This window comes from Peromyscus californicus, unplaced genomic scaffold (assembly GCF_007827085.1).
Source record: "Peromyscus californicus insignis strain IS unplaced genomic scaffold, ASM782708v3 Scaffold_4__1_contigs__length_199733344, whole genome shotgun sequence".
NCBI lineage: Eukaryota > Metazoa > Chordata > Mammalia > Rodentia > Cricetidae > Peromyscus > Peromyscus californicus.
The window spans coordinates 83727523-83743759 of record NW_026294562.1 but is presented as its reverse complement, the minus strand read 5'-3'; positions in this window follow the sequence as shown (position 1 = coordinate 83743759).

Genomic DNA, 16237 nt, shown 5'->3' with positions numbered 1-16237 from the left:
GAACCCTCCACACACCACCCCACACAGAACTCTCCACACACCACCCCAGGACAGAACCCTCCACACACCACCCCAGCAGAGAACCCTCCACACACCACCCCACGCAGAACCCTCCACACACGACCCCACACAGAACCCTCCACACACCACCCCACACAGAACCCTCCACACACCACCCCAGGGCAGAACCCTCCACACACCACCCCAGGACAGAACCCTCCACACACCACCACCCAGGACAGAACCCTCCACACACCACCCCACACAGAACCCTCCACACACCACCCCACACAGAACCCTCCACACACCACCCCAGGACAGAACCCTCCACACACCACCCCACACAGAACCCTCCACACACCACCCCACACAGAACCCTCCACACACCACCCCAGGACAGAACCCTCCACACACCACCCCACACAGAACTCTCCACACACCACCCCAGGACAGAACCCTCCACACACCACCCCACACAGAACCCTCCACACACCACCCCACACAGAACCCTCCACACACCACCCCAGGACAGAACCCTCCACACACCACCCCACACAGAATCCTCCACACACCACCCCAGGACAGAACCCTCCACACACCACCCCACACAGAACCCTCCACACACCACCCCACACAGAACCCTCCACACACCACCCCAGGACAGAACCCTCCACACACCACCCCACACAGAACCCTCCACACACCACCCCACACAGAACCCTCCACACACCACCCCAGCACAGAACCCTCCACACACCACCCCACACAGAATCCTCCACACACCACCCCACACAGAACCCTCCACACACCACCACCCAGCACAGAACCCTCCACACACCACCCCAGGACAGAACCCTGCACACACCACCCCACACAGAACTCTCCACACACCACCCCACACAGAACCCTCCACACACCACTCCAGGACAGAACCCTCCACACACCACCCCACACAGAACCCTCCACACACCACTCCAGGACAGAACCCTCCACACACCACCCAGCACAGAACCCTCCACACACCACCCCAGCACAGAACCCTCCACACACCACCCCACACAGAATCCTCCACACACCACCCCACACAGAACCCTCCACACACCACCCCAGGACAGAACCCTGCACACACCACCCCACACAGAACCCTCCACACACAGCACACAGAACTCTCCACACACCACCACCCAGCACAGAGCCCTACACACACCACCACCCAGGACAGAACCCTCCACACACTACCCCACACAGAACCCTCCACACACCACCCCACACAGAACCCTCCACACACCACCCCAGGACAGAACCCTCCACACACCACTCCAGGACAGAACCCTCCACACACCACCCAGGACAGAACCCTCCACACACCACCCAGGACAGAACCCTCCACACACCACCCCACACAGAACTCTCCACACACCACCCCACACAGAGCCCTCCACACACCACCCCAGGACAGAACCCTCCACACACCACCCCACACAGAACCCTCCACACACCACCCCAGGACAGAACCCTCCACACACCACCCCACACAGAACTCTCCACACACCACCCCACACAGAACTCTCCACACACCACCCCACACAGAGCCCTCCACACACCACCCCAGGACAGAACCCTCCACACACCACCCCACACAGAACCCTCCACACACCACCCCAGGACAGAACCCTCCACACACCACCCCACACAGAACCCTCCACACACCACCCCACACAGAACTCTCCACACACCACCCCACACAGAGCCCTCTACACACCACCCCACACAGAACCCTCCACACACCACCCCAGGGCAGAACCCTCCACACACCACCCCACACAGAATGGGATGACTAGATCATCCTGAGATGGGACTCAGGCTCAAGTGTAACTGAAATCTCTGGGGATTCTTCAGCTACCCAAGGTTGATACTCTCCTAGATTGAGACTTGCAGAGTATCTGTGGTAAGGACATATGAGAACAACCATGTGTGGATTCAGAATCCTTGAGAGTGAAATAATATCAAAGAGCCTTCCCCTGCAGAGAAATTTGAGCAACCTTAATTGCCAGACCTCCTGAGAACACGGATGCTTTGCTTGCCAAGAAAACTTGGCCCAAGAGACTCCAGCTAATACAACGTTAATCTCTCCATCTTCCAAGCTAGCAAACCTGCTGGACATGGAGGACATGCCTGGCATTGTGTGCTCTTCTCATACTCTCTTGCCTCCAACTTCATCCTGGGGTACCACGGACCCAGCTCAGAGGAAATGCTATCCCTGGAGAGATGCATGTCTTCACTTAGGCCACACAGCTTTGTTCCTTTGAAGTTTTAGGGGTAAAACTCAGAGCCTAGACAAGCACTCAACCCCTGAACCACAGCTCCAGTATGCCACACAGCCTCTGGGTTCCACAGCCGGGATTTGGTTCCCAACTCCAAAAACCTACAGTCATTGCTGATGAACTCTATGTGAGACCAAGGTTGCTGAGGTTACAAATGACCAGTTTGAGGGGTTGGGTTTTGTTTTATTTTGGTTTTTCCTTTTTCATCGGGACACAATAGGTCCTAACGCTGTGCTCTATCACTGAGCTACATACACCTTTGGCTCCACAGCATAGTTTTTTTTTGTTTTTTGTTTTTTTCTATTTTCTTTCTTTCTTTCTTTTTTTTCTTTTTCTTTTTCTTTTTTTTTTTTTTTTTTTTTTTTTTTTTTTTTTTTTTTTTTTTTTTTGAGACAGGGTTTCTCTGTGTAGTTTTGGTGCCTGTCCTGGATCTCACTCTGTAGACCATGCTGGCCTCGAACTCACAGAGATCCACCTGCCTCTGCCTCCCAAGTGCTGGGATTAAAGGCATGCACCGCTGCCACCACCACCACCCGGCCACAGTACAGTTTTTATTTTTTTTTAAAGCTGCCTCTCTAGGAAAGTACTCTTAGCTTCTGTTATGAAAAACTTCTAGAAATTTAATGAACCTAGATCATTTTGGTAAAATACTTTCCTTAGTTATCACCTGACTATCTATCCCACACCAAGGGGTGGAAGTTGCTCTCAGACTATACAGGGAGTTTTAGCTAATGAACTGCTGTTACCTCGAACTATGAAGTACACAGCAGGACTAGAGACACAGCTCCAAGCTGTCATTCACAACAGCCTGAAGCATCCTCTTAGTCATTAAACTGTATCCTTTGTGGGGGACCAGCCCCCACCTTTACCTGGGTACTCTTGAGGAGAAAGGGATAAGAGATTTAGATAGAAGGATAGAGGGGAGAGAAAAAGACAGAAACACAGGTTAGCCTCGGGAGGGCCTGGATCCTTATCCACTAGCCCAGAATTTTTTTTTTTTTTTTTTTTGGTTTTTCGAGACAGGGTTTCTCTGTGTAGCTTTGCGCCTTTCCTGGAACTCACTTGGTAGCCCAGGCTGGCCTCGAACTCACAGAGATCCGCCTGGCTCTGCCTCCCGAGTGCTGGGATTAAAGGCGTGCGCCACCACCGCCCGGCTACTAGCCCAGAATTTTATTCAAAAGGCTTTTTATAACAATGGCAAGGGGCAAAGCAAAAGACCTCCCCTTGCTAGATACAGCCAAGTGTAGACCCTCCCAAACACCTGGTACCAGGCCTGTGGTCCAGTCATCTTTTGCACCCCTGCTGGTAAAGCAAGCTCAGATCTCACTAGGAAACTTCTGTGGGCTCCTACAATTTTTGGATTCAATGTAGATAAAAATTTCACGAGGAACCAGCATGAAGCAAAGTTGGAGGGCATTAAAAGACTCTGTGTGTATGTGTATATGAGTGTGTGTGTGTGAGTGTGTGTGTGTGTGTGTGTGTGTGTGTGTGTGTGTGTGTGTACATGTATGGCAGACAGAGGACAACTTCCAGTTTCATTCCTCAGGTGCCATCCACCTTGTTTTTTTGAGACAAGATTTCTACTTTGTTGGAGCTCACCAAGTAGGCTAGGCTGGCTGACAGGATCCACCTGTCTCTGCCTCCCCAGTGTTAGGAGTAAGTACACACCACCATACTCAGCTTATCTATTTGTTCAGGTTGTAAGGTCCAAGGAAATGCTGAGGGAGACTCCAGACTCAAATAGTATGTAAAATCAAGGAGTGTTTATTAATATTCCAGCAAATGTGGGGTTGTTCACCTGTACAAAAGGTTGACAACCTTGGAAGGAGTGTGCAGGCACAGCTAAGGGGAGTTTCAGTGAGAGTTAGTCATCTCATACATAATTAGCTAAGCAAGCAGCAGTTACACTAGTATACTTTTAACTGGCTGAGATTCAGTCTTATCATTTTTGGACATACTTGCACAAGTTGGGCAAGTTGGGAGGTGACTCAGAAGGGGGCTACAGGATTTGTCATTGAGACATGGTGAGGCTGACTTAGACCTTGTATTTCTTCTCTCCCTCATTCCCACATAGGAGGGTACTGTGGATAAATGGCCCTTGTTGGGAGAGACACCTGTTTTGACTTTCTCAGAGAACTGAAACCTAAATTCAGTTGTGAGGGTAGGCAAGTTTAACCCCTTAAAGTCACATGAATGCACACACTTCACTGACTGAAATACCTTCCCAGGCCCTATAAGGACTTTTTAATATGTATGTTAAGCATGAAAGTTAAGGGAAAGAAGGTACCTGGGAAGAAATTAAGACACTCCTGAGAACATGGGTATGGGTTTCTCAGAGCAAGAGTCTGACTTCAGCATCTTATGAAAACCACACATACCATTTAGGTGAGTCAGGAGCTGCTGTGGGATGTCTTTCTGTACACTCTGAATATGTGTTGCTCTCATTGGTTGATAAATAAAGCTGTTTTGGCCAATAGTCAGGCAGAATAAGGTTAGGAGGTACATTCAAACTGAAGACTAGATGAACAAGTGTGGAGTCAGGGCAGACACAATCTAGCTGCCCAAGGAATAAGATATCAGAGAACCGGTAAGCCACAGGCTATGTGGCAATGCATAGATTAATAGAAGTGGGTTAATTCAAATGTAAGAGCTAGCTAGTAATAAGCCTGAGCCATCAGCCAAACATTTATAATTAATATAAGCCTCTGAATGATTATTTGGAAATGGCTGCGGGATGGGCAAGACAGAGAAAAACCTCCAGTTACATGGAGCCATTGTCTTTATCTTATGTATGTATGTATGTATGTATGTATGTATGTATGTATGTATTTATTTATTTATTTATTTATTTATTTATTTATTTATTTATTGGGGGCATGTATGCTAGGGCATGAATGTGGAGGTCAGAGGACAACTTCAGTGAATCAGTTTTCTCCTTCTATCATGGGCAAGGGATAGAACTCAGTTTGTCAGGTGGTAGCAAATGCCTTTACCCATTTAGCTATTTTGCTAGTCCCTGAAGCTATTACCTTTAAAGAGTTCCAGGGAACCCAGATGTGATTCTTGGGTGGTTCTAAGGAGACACTTGGGAGGACTACAACTGACAAGGTAAAAGTCTAGACCAGTGGTTCTCAACCTGTGGGTCACAACCCCTTTAGGGAGTCATATATCAGATATTTGCATTATGATTCTTAAGAGCAGCAAATTACAATTATGATGTAGCAGTGAAATAATTTTAGGGGTTACCACAACATGAGGAACTGTATTACAGGGTTGCAGCATTAGGAAGGTTGAGAACCACTGGGCTAGACCAGGGAATGCAGCAAGGCAAGATATTGCCACAGTGAACAGTCCTGTTTGAGATTCCCAGACAATGTCTAAGAGAAGAATGCAGTCTTACTCAATCATATACGTTCAGGCCATAAGCTTGGTTCACTGCTACTTTAACATAAAATATGTGGGGGTCCTCTTTCCCTCTTGGCCTGCTGGCCATCAGTCTGAGAGGGAAAAGAAACAGAAGGGGTGACAGAAAGCTGTGTACACTGCCCATGAGCATGAATGGAGACAGCCCTCCAAGAGACAGATTTCAGTGAATCAGCTCAATTTTATTCCAGAGTATAAAAAAATATATAGGATTGGGGAGCCTGGAGACAAACCCTAATTTGCATTAAGTGGCGGGCTCCTATCACAAGACTTTGTATGTGGCAGTAGTCCTGTAGTAGAGCTCCTAGCATGTCTTCTTAGCAGAGATCTGTGCCAAGGGTCAAGCTAAAGATGAATCAGGTATCTCGTTTAGAGACAGCTTTTAGACAAGTTCAGTCCTCCAGGCCCAGGGACATTCTCCAGATAAGGGCAGGTAGAGAACAGGAAGTTCTGCTGGAGGGAGGGAGCTCCATGTTGCCGAGCTATTGAGTTAAGCTGCCAGGCCATGGGGAGGCTGTGATCTCTACCAATCAGCAAAAACCTCCCAACAAAAATATCTACATATGAGTGGAATGCTACGTCTGCAATGTTAATTGTACGGCAATTCTTACATCTCAGCTGAGGTTGCAGCCAGACACTGGAGTGAATGGTTCCTTTTCCTTCCTATGTTCCCATCATTTTTCATGCCTTTCTATCTCACCTCAGAATGATGTATGTCATTTCTGGCCTACAACACACACACACACACACACACACACACACACACACACACACACACACACACATGCACACACACACTGCAGTTGTCCCATCATCCAAGTCACCTGAACTGGGCTGTAAAGTACTGAGAGCAGGAAACAGAGTTGTGTTTTTTAGATCATGAGTATCCAGGGACTTACTTATTTTGCATCATAGCATGACTTATTCTGACTGACATATTACAGCCATAGACATTTCCCATATGTGAGTCAGGCAAGAGAAAAAAGAAAAGTCTCCCAAGAACCTACACAGATCAGTGTTGCTGTGGGACAAATATACCAATTCAATTAGCAATTAGCAAATATTGTTTGAGGACTGTGCATTACCCAATAGGATAAAGAGAGAATAATAAACGGAACAGACAAAAGTTCCTCCTTTCTAGCTTGTATTCCATGGAGAAAGGAAATGTGATAACATGGCTCTCAGTGTAATTATGGTGCCAGTAGAAGCTCTGGCCATTTCTCATGAGCTGAACATCCAGCTGAATAAACGAGAAATGTGTCAAGCCAACAGCCACCCTCTCGGCAATATTTAGGGCAATACCTAAAGCAACAAATATGGTAATCCAACCTACAGCACCTGGTGCCTTGGAATGTAGAGCTTTTGATTTTCCTTAAGTACTTAAATACTGGTTTTTTATTTCCATTCATAAGAAACAACAGCTCTTTCTTCTTCTGGCTGCACCTGGAATACTGCCCACGGGGCTGGAAAAGAAGTGGACTTGGTGTTTTGATGAACTAATGTAGCATCCCAGAGTCCCCTCCTCCCTTGGATATCTCTGAAAATATAAATACAGTGATTCGGAGCATTCTTTCCTGGGCAATGGGCCACTAAGGCCAAGAAGGTTCACCAGACAGAGCCGGAAGTCTGTGGTACCACAGCCCTTGGCTCTAACCGCTCTATCCGAATAAAAAATGCAACTCATATGTGACTGCAATGTGCCATTATTTATTTAGTCCCAGAAGCAACAAAGGGAAGGACTTCCCAGCTCTCCCGCATTGCTCCTGTCACCATGAGCTTTTACATCTGTCTCTGTGTATCTCTGGGACTCTGCACACATTCTGGTTCCTAGCATATTAATTTGTAAATAATTGAGGCACAAATGAATCCTAAATAAGAAAAATCTGGCTAGGTGAACAGATACAGACTGCAGTGCTAGACCACCTGACTCAATGTCCTGCTCTATGGATCATTTCTACACTGTGGGCTGAAATATCACGTTCCTAGCTGGATATGGATGGGGGGTCACATGCCTTTAATGCCAGCATTTAGGAGGCAGAGGCAGGTAGATCACTGTGAGTTCGAGGCCAGCTTGATCTCTACGTAATGAGTTTCAGGTCAGCCAGGAACGTAGAGACTCTCTCTCTCAAAAAGAAAAACAAAGTCACTTTCCTAATCACTATAAGACCAAACATGATTAGCTATTCTTTTTATTCATTTCGTTTGTTTGTTTGTTTTTGAAACTAGGTGTCATTATTTAGACGGGGTTTATTATGTAGCTGGCCTTGAACTTACAGTTCTGCCTCTGTCTCACAAATGCTAGGATAATAGGCATGAGCTGCCATGCCATGCTAGTCATTCTTATATAGAAAAGCACTATAGCAAATGATAGTTGATTAACTGATTACCAAAACCATTTCTCACTCCAAGAAACCAAGGTGGTGTGTAGCAGGCAGCCTAGGCTGCCCCAGTTCCCACCACTGCTTTGAAAAGCCATTCCTTGAAGAAAAGGCTTATTTTAGTACTGGGATCGAAAATGTGCAAGATGAATCTGGAACATCTTTTCATGAGAGAAAATAAATTTTCAAAAGTCCATAGGATTCTATGAAAAGGACATGAAATAAAACTGAGAAGGCTTTTGAACAATTTGAACATTTAAAATAAGATGAATGTACTGGATTTAAATACTGCATATGTATATAAGTATATTACCATATTGATGAACTCGGAATCATAATTTTAAAATTCACTAATCAGGGTTGGAGAGACGGCTCAGTGGTTAAAAGCATTTTTTATAGTATTTTTATTTTATAATTAACTTAATTTCACATATCAGCCATGGATTCCCCCATCCTCCCTCCTCCCACCCCCGAGCTCTCCCCCCCATCCACCCCCCCCACTCCCACCTCCTCCAAGGCAACGTCTCCTCTGGGAAGTCAGCCCAGCCTGGCAGACTCAGCCAATGTAGGTCCAGTCACCTCCTCCCTACACCAAGGATGAGCAAAGTGTCTCAGCATAGGCCCCAGGCTCCAAAAAGTCAGCCCATGCACCAAGGACAGATCCTGGCTCCACTGCCTGGGGGCCTCCCAAACAGTTCAAGCTAATCTACTGTCTCACTTATCCAGAGGGCCTGGTCCAGTTCCAGAGAGAGAAATAAAAGCATTTCTTGCTCTTTCGGAGAACCTAGTTCTAATTTCTAGCACCCACATGGTGGCTTACATTCATCACCCGGCTCTCAGGGGATTCGACACCTTCTTCTGACTTCCTGGACACCAGCCACATATGTGGTGCACAGACAATCATGCAGAGTCAGAACACTCAAACACATAAAATAGATAAATCCCCCCAGATCACTTGTTATTATTAGAGGTTTCAGGGGTACCAACCAAGCTGAAGACTGGTGATAGCAAAGAGAAAGAACCAAGTGTTAGGATAAGATATGGCTCTGGCAGTGAATGAGCCTCTCTGAACCTACTTCTTTATATGCAATAGTAGCACTACTTGGGCTGGCTCAGCAGGATCTTTGAGAGCATTAGAATGGAGCAGTAAGAGATCCCAGACGATTAGAAAACAGTGTATCCATGTAAAGGACAGCTGCTGTTACTATGTAGATACTTTCTAAGTGAAACAGGTATCTAAGGATTGGTAACTGGTGCAGAACTGGAGGTGATTCGATGCACTCAGTCTCTTGTCAGAGAGATGACTCACCTAAGGGGTTAAGTGTAGATTCTCTATCTTGCTATAACTTATCATCCCCTTGAAAGCTAAGCTGCCTTATAGATACCGGAGTTCCACCTTGCCAGAAATGGAGGAAACTCCCCAAAGCCCAGAGAATGATCTAAACTTCATGTCCTGTATATCCCCTAGGCTTTGTTGCTTAATGAGGTCCCTGTGGCTTATCATCCCTGGTAGAAATCCCCACCCTTTCAGATGCTACCTTGAGGGCTGGCCTCAATCCAACTGTGACTTATTATCTTACCTACATAGTCGAAGTAAGAAGTCCCCACCCGACAACTACGCAGTCAAGGAAACAGAATCCAGCCTGTCCTTCGTAAGGAGAGAGGATCAAATCTGAAATACAGAGGAGTCATTCAAAGATGTGAGTCACAGCCAAAGAGGCTAGAAGACGCCAAGCCACCTCAACCTCGGGGCTGCAGGAAAGCCCTGACAAGAGAAAATACACAAGGAGTTAAATATTTAGGAGCAAGTCACCCAAAAGTTAATAATTTTTTTCATGATAACCCTGAGAGAGAAAATTGGATGCTGTCTCATACCCCCATCTCCTGCACCTGAATGTGGCATACATCCATCATTTACTGATGGAGCCACATGCCTCGGTTTATCTGCCCAGCAACCAAGTTCTTGGAATAGTCTGTTGTCCACAATATAATCACCACGATGGCATCGGTGCTCTGTCTGAGTCTCCACCCTTGTCTCCGGCTGACCTCCTTCTTTCCCTTCATTCTCTTGACTTGTCTTGTGGGTGGAGCTTAACCTCATTCACAGGTCTTTCCAAATTGCAGACTGAATAGCCAACCCCTTTAAGGGTAGGGATCTCAAAGAAAACAAAAATAGGAATTGTAACAAGAACTCGTGCTTTCTGCCATGTAAGGAAAAATCAAAGCTCAGGGAAAGCAAATTCAATCAAGATTTATTAGGGGGAAAGAGACCCAAAAGGACTCCAGATGATATTTGAGCCCTGCACGTCCTAAAGTCCACCTTAGGTACCTTGATCATCCTATAGTGTGACTAACCAATGCATTCTTGAGCTGGCAAACCATAGCTTCTTTTCTCCTCTAAGCTGTGTAGACTGGGTTTCTATCACTTACAACCATCAAATTTAATTAATACATATATATGATTGATTTGTTGATTTTTTTTTCTTACGTGGATGATGTTTTGCCTGCATTTATGTATGTGCACTATGCGAATGCCTGTTGCCCACAGAGGCCAGAAGAGGATGTCAGGTACCTAGGAACTGGAATTACAACTGCCATGTGGGTACTGGGCACCAAACCCAGGTCCTCTGCAAGAACAGCAAGTGTCTTTAACCACTGGACGTCTCTCTTTCCCCTTAAATAATATATTATTCATTATTAACTGATTACAAATATCATTTGTGGGACAGAAATGGAACACAGTAGCCGACAAACCTTTCTACGTCACCTTTGCAATAATTTCTAATTCCCTTCTCTCTCTGGACCCTTCATTTGCTGTGCAACCTTCACGTCATTGCCAGAATAAATGTCTTTCCTTGTCTATGGCCATGCCACTCTGAATGCACCTGACCATGTCTGAATGCCTCTTCTTTGCAAGACACTTCCTGACGCCCCCCAACCCGTATGTCCTTCCCAACTGCCACTACAGCATCTTTTCATAAACCTGCTTTCCTGCCTATCACATCACATGTAACAATTCGTCCATCAACTTCTTTTTAAATCTCTCTCCAGCCAAAATGTAACACTCTCCAGGTCAGATGCCATGACTTGGTCATCTGTAACACCCCATCTCCTAGTGCATTCCTGAGATGCTGCAGTTGTCCACAGAGTATTCACTCCTCTGGAAAACAATCAGTATGTAGTTGATACAGTCTTCAACAGACTTACCTTGACTTTCTAAGGAGAATTGATTCCCCACCTCAGCAGAGCCTTTGAACTGAAGAGATGTCATCCACCCACATCTCTGTTCCTAAATCTCCATAGAAGGTGAGTTTATCAGGATGTTACACTGCAGATTTTCTAATGGCTTAGATACAGAAATAAAAGCAACTTGTTCCTGGGACTGGGGAGAAGGTTCAGTTGATAAAGCACCTGCCTGGCAAGCATGAGAATCTGAATTTGGATTCCTAGCACCTACAGAAAAAGCCAGGCATGGTGGCATGCACCTGTCAATCCAGGGCTGGAGGAGTAGAAACAGACAGAAGTCTGGAGTTCATTGGCCAGCTAACCACACTGAATCAATGTTCAGTGAGAGACTCCTTCTCAAACAATAAAGTGGAGAGTAATAGAGGAAGACACCAGACTTCAACCTCTGGCCTGCACATGCTTGCACACACATGTACACACATCCATACATCCACGTAAGGAGTACAGAAACCATACATAAACACACATATGCACACACACTCACACATATGCACACATACACACACACACACACACAAACACACACACACACACACACACACAATCCATTCTTCATCCTACTTCCACAAACATAATTTTAGTCATAATTTTTATTTTAGTTATAGACTGAGAGGAAATGTGCAAAAAAATGGAAAAAAGAGTTCGATTCCAGCCCTCACCCACTGTCAGCCTCTCATTTCACCGTCATGCATTGCTCATGGCCAAGACGGCAAAGGCAGAGCACCTTACTAAGTAAACTCTGTACTTTGTTCCTGTTTCCCTAGTTTCTCCTGAATGTCTTCCCGTCCAGGAGATCACATGACATCCGTCAGGTCTGAAGCCTTCATTCCTTTTGGTCTGTGACTTTCCCGGTTTCTGATTATGTCTAATGTTTTGAGGTTTTGTCGGGGCAGGGAGTGAGATTTTATTTATTTTCACTTTGCATGTATGCATGTTTGTCTGAATGTATACTGTATGCCACATGCATGACGTGTCCATAAAGGCCATAGGAGGGTGTTGGATCCTTTGGAACTGGAGTTACAGAGGTTGTGAGCCACTGTGTGGGTCCTGGGAATTGAACTCTGGTCCTCTGGAAAAGCAGCCAGTACTCTTAACCATGAAACCATCTCTCCAGCCCTGATCTCTGTTTTGAAAAGGAGCTGTCTTTGTATTCTGTAGAGTACCTCTCAGTTCTGGTTTGTCTGGTATTTTCCTCTTGTTTAGACTGAGGTTGATGTTGAGATGGAGTGATGGATTTGCTATCAGCCTGGCTTGACACTGACCATGCTAAACCCCCCATTCTCCAGCCTATGGGACCATACTCCACACCTCACTGTAAAACTACTTTCTCCTCCACCTCCCCATAGTCTACACTTCAGAATCAAATCATTAGGCCATGGGGTAGGAACTTTCACCTCCCTCTGGGACATCACTATACAAACTATTTGGAACCCATAAATTTGAGACTTTGTTTTCCTTACAAAACTGTTAGATGCTGGGTTGCTTGATAACTGGAGATCCTGGTAGAAGTTGTCTGAGTTCAAATGTCCTCCTTAAATTCTTTTTTTTTTTTAGTCCTCCTGAAATTCTAACAGCATCAACAATCTTGAAAACAATTGAAGAGGCAGATTCCTATAAATACTGTGTATTTTTGTGATGCAAAGTATGAGAAGACTGTCCAGAAATTTGGCTGTGAATATAAAAAAAAAAACCCTCAGAACTCAGAATAACTTAAAGCACAAGGTGAGGGAAATGCTGTAACTGTGTAAAAACATTTATTCTGCCCCAAAGAATATAAAGGTAACTAGAAGGTACTTTGGGTGTGGGCCAATCTTCGGAATATAGAGTTTATTTGAAGAATACTGACCAAGAAAGGACTCTGTCTCTAGATATTCTGGTGTCAGACACTCCCAAAAGCAAACAAAAAGTGGACATGGAGTATAAAGTTCTATACCTCATTTCTGGGGTGAAGACCAAAAGAAACACACCAACATTCAGTCACTGCATTATAGCATAGAAAAGTGCCTAAGACACCCCTAACCTGCAACATGACTCAGGGAAGCATCTCAAAATATACTGAGAGGGGGTCAGAAGTAGCGTAGAGAAGATTGGAGAACTGGGGCTTCCCTGAAGAAGGCCATTGACCATGGTTGCCCTGGAGTACGTCATTACATAAATGTCTCGCTGTGAATACATCTGTGAATGTCTCACAGCAGGAGGGATCAAACATCATCAAGGGTGAGATATTTCAATGGAAGTCATCCATAGACAGATATCAGTAACTATGGACCATGGATGTTTATAATCAGATTCTGTTCCATGATCCCAGGACAACACATAAGCCCTTAAAATATTGGATCTCCAAGAATATGAAAAGATAAAAAAAGTTTAAAAAAAACTGGGACTAAACTTTAAATTTTAATGTGAAGGAGTCTCCTCAGCAGTGGCTACCTCAAGTTTTCTATTCTGAAACAAAATCGGGGTTCAAGATTGAAAGTGACAGCCCCATTGTAGAGAAGGAAGATTGTTATTTTTCACAGATGTGACTTCACTATATATTTCATGCATAGTAGAAATAATTCATAATTTTATTTTAAAACATTAGCAATTTGTACTTGTGAAAGTATGCACCATTTTGGAAAATATAAACATACCAGTCAGTGACATTGTTTCAAGGTGGTTTCCAAGTAAGACAATATCAGGACGTTTAATAGAGGCTGGTCCTCAGTAGGTGCTCAGTAAAAGACAGAAGTTTGAAGCAGTTCTTATCATCTCTTTGGGTTGTATTAAACTGGCAGGTTTTCAGGTCAGATCCAGCTATGCCAACATTCTGGGATACTCAGAATGGGCGGGCATTATAGATCTCAATATCAGCTCTGGGAATAAGAATAATCCGCTAATGAGCAGGCTTGGTCTTTGTTGCTTGGCATTGAGCCAGGGGAGGAGGCGTGTCTTATAGGTGTCTGTCCCTTTAACCACAGGTTGTCCAGAGAAACAAAAACTCTCCTCCCAAGGGATTATGATCCTTCCAACTGTACACCAGAGGCTCGAGGCCACAGTGACATAGACACCATCAAAAGAGGAGAAGGCAGGCAGGAAGGAAGCAACTTTGTGGCAGAAACAGCCTTTGAGAAGGAACAGGAGGCCTTCTGGATCAGCGCTACCTTTACTGGTAAGGTCGATGCATGTGGCAACATGGAGAGGATTTTATCTAGCACAGCTGCAGTAAGGAAGCAGGCTATGTCACCATGATAGATCCCTACAGACCCAAGGCTGAACAACCATCTTTGATATTTCTACTTAGTAAAAGCAAAATTCAGAATTCAGCACCATATAACATAGAAGTATTCACCCGAGTGGCCAACTGTTGCTCGGTAATTTTTCCCACTATTAAGTGTTCTTTTTAAACTCTGGAGACCACAAAGGGTTTAGAATTTATTTAGCTCCACTCTCTCAATTTCGCTGAGATTTTTTTCTGGAGACATTTTTAACAGCATGTTTATGTACCAATTTCTCCAAAGATGTTGTTTGATTTTAAAACACTCGGCAGCTTCAGATTTGACCCTGGAATCACATACACTTCCCCGCAGAATTCCATGTCAGGAAATGGCTTCATTCAAAGCAAAATGGTGACTCCCCAGAGTTCTGTGTTCTCTTTTAAGGCCCATCTGTACCAAAGTCAACCCCAAAATCAAACATAGACCAAAAAGATGGGAACAAAGAAATGTTATTGGCAAAAGGTATCCCAAGGTCAACGGAGAAATTGACTCAATCATGTGCGCATTTGTAGTATTCACTCCCTCATGTCTGCTCAGAGTGTAAAGGAGACCAGGATGCAGTCAGTTCAGATCTACCTACAACAAGCAGTTTTAGATTTGTTTGCATATTAATGTAATCATTAGTTGGGGTGTGGGACATTTCTCCATGGTGGTATGAGAAATAAGAACGCTCCATGAAAAATCATTACCCTTTATTTTGGAGAAAGGAATGAAGATGAGAATTTTTTCCTTTAAGATTGATATTATTTGTAGGCAGAAGAGTGTTCTGGGTGTCCATGTCTTAAAAGTCTGTCCAGCTCATTAGTCTGAGACCAAGAACAGGGGGACTGAACGGAGGTGAAGGTGAGGACGCTTTGGGCAGTGGAGCAGGGTGCAGCATTAGAACAGTCAGGGAGGGATGGCCGTGACTCCAATCCTTTAGCTTTTGTCTTTGTGGATTTTTTTTTCTTTCACTAAAGTATTCCAGGATAAATGGTGTTGAGGTTTTATTATGGTTTTGGTTTTGTTGAGACAGGGTCTCATGTAGTTCCAAGCTGATCTCAAACTCATGAAAATCCTCCTGCCTTCGCCAAATGCTAGGATCAAAGCATGAGCCACCATGCCTGCATGGCATTGGATTGTTCTTATGCGGCACTTTTCAGTCTTAGCTGTGTACCAGGCAGAAGGCAGGGACTTACAGAAGCCCCACACCTAGCCAGCAAAGACAGGATTATCATTACTGTGTTGTACCGATGAGAGTGAGACGTGAACAAGCTAAGAAACTGGGAAAAGTCACTCAGAGGAAAAAAATTGTGTGTGAGTGTGTGTGTGTGTGTGTGTGTGTGTGTGTGTGTGTGTGTGTGTGTGTGGTTATAAAATTGTGGATGCAACTGTGTGTGTGGTATATATGTGTATGTTTGAACGTGTAGTCATGTGTGTGTGCACATGCATGCCCGTTGGGAGAGTGAAAGACGGCTCCACTTGGCAGCATGTTAAATTGTGAGCATGGCTTCTCTCTGCTTCTCTTTTCTCCTTTCTCTACTGTGATACCTCCACTACATTTCCAGAAAATTGCCCCAGGAAGGCACAAACTCTCTCTTTTGGTGTTGTTTCTTCTCTTTTTTAAATC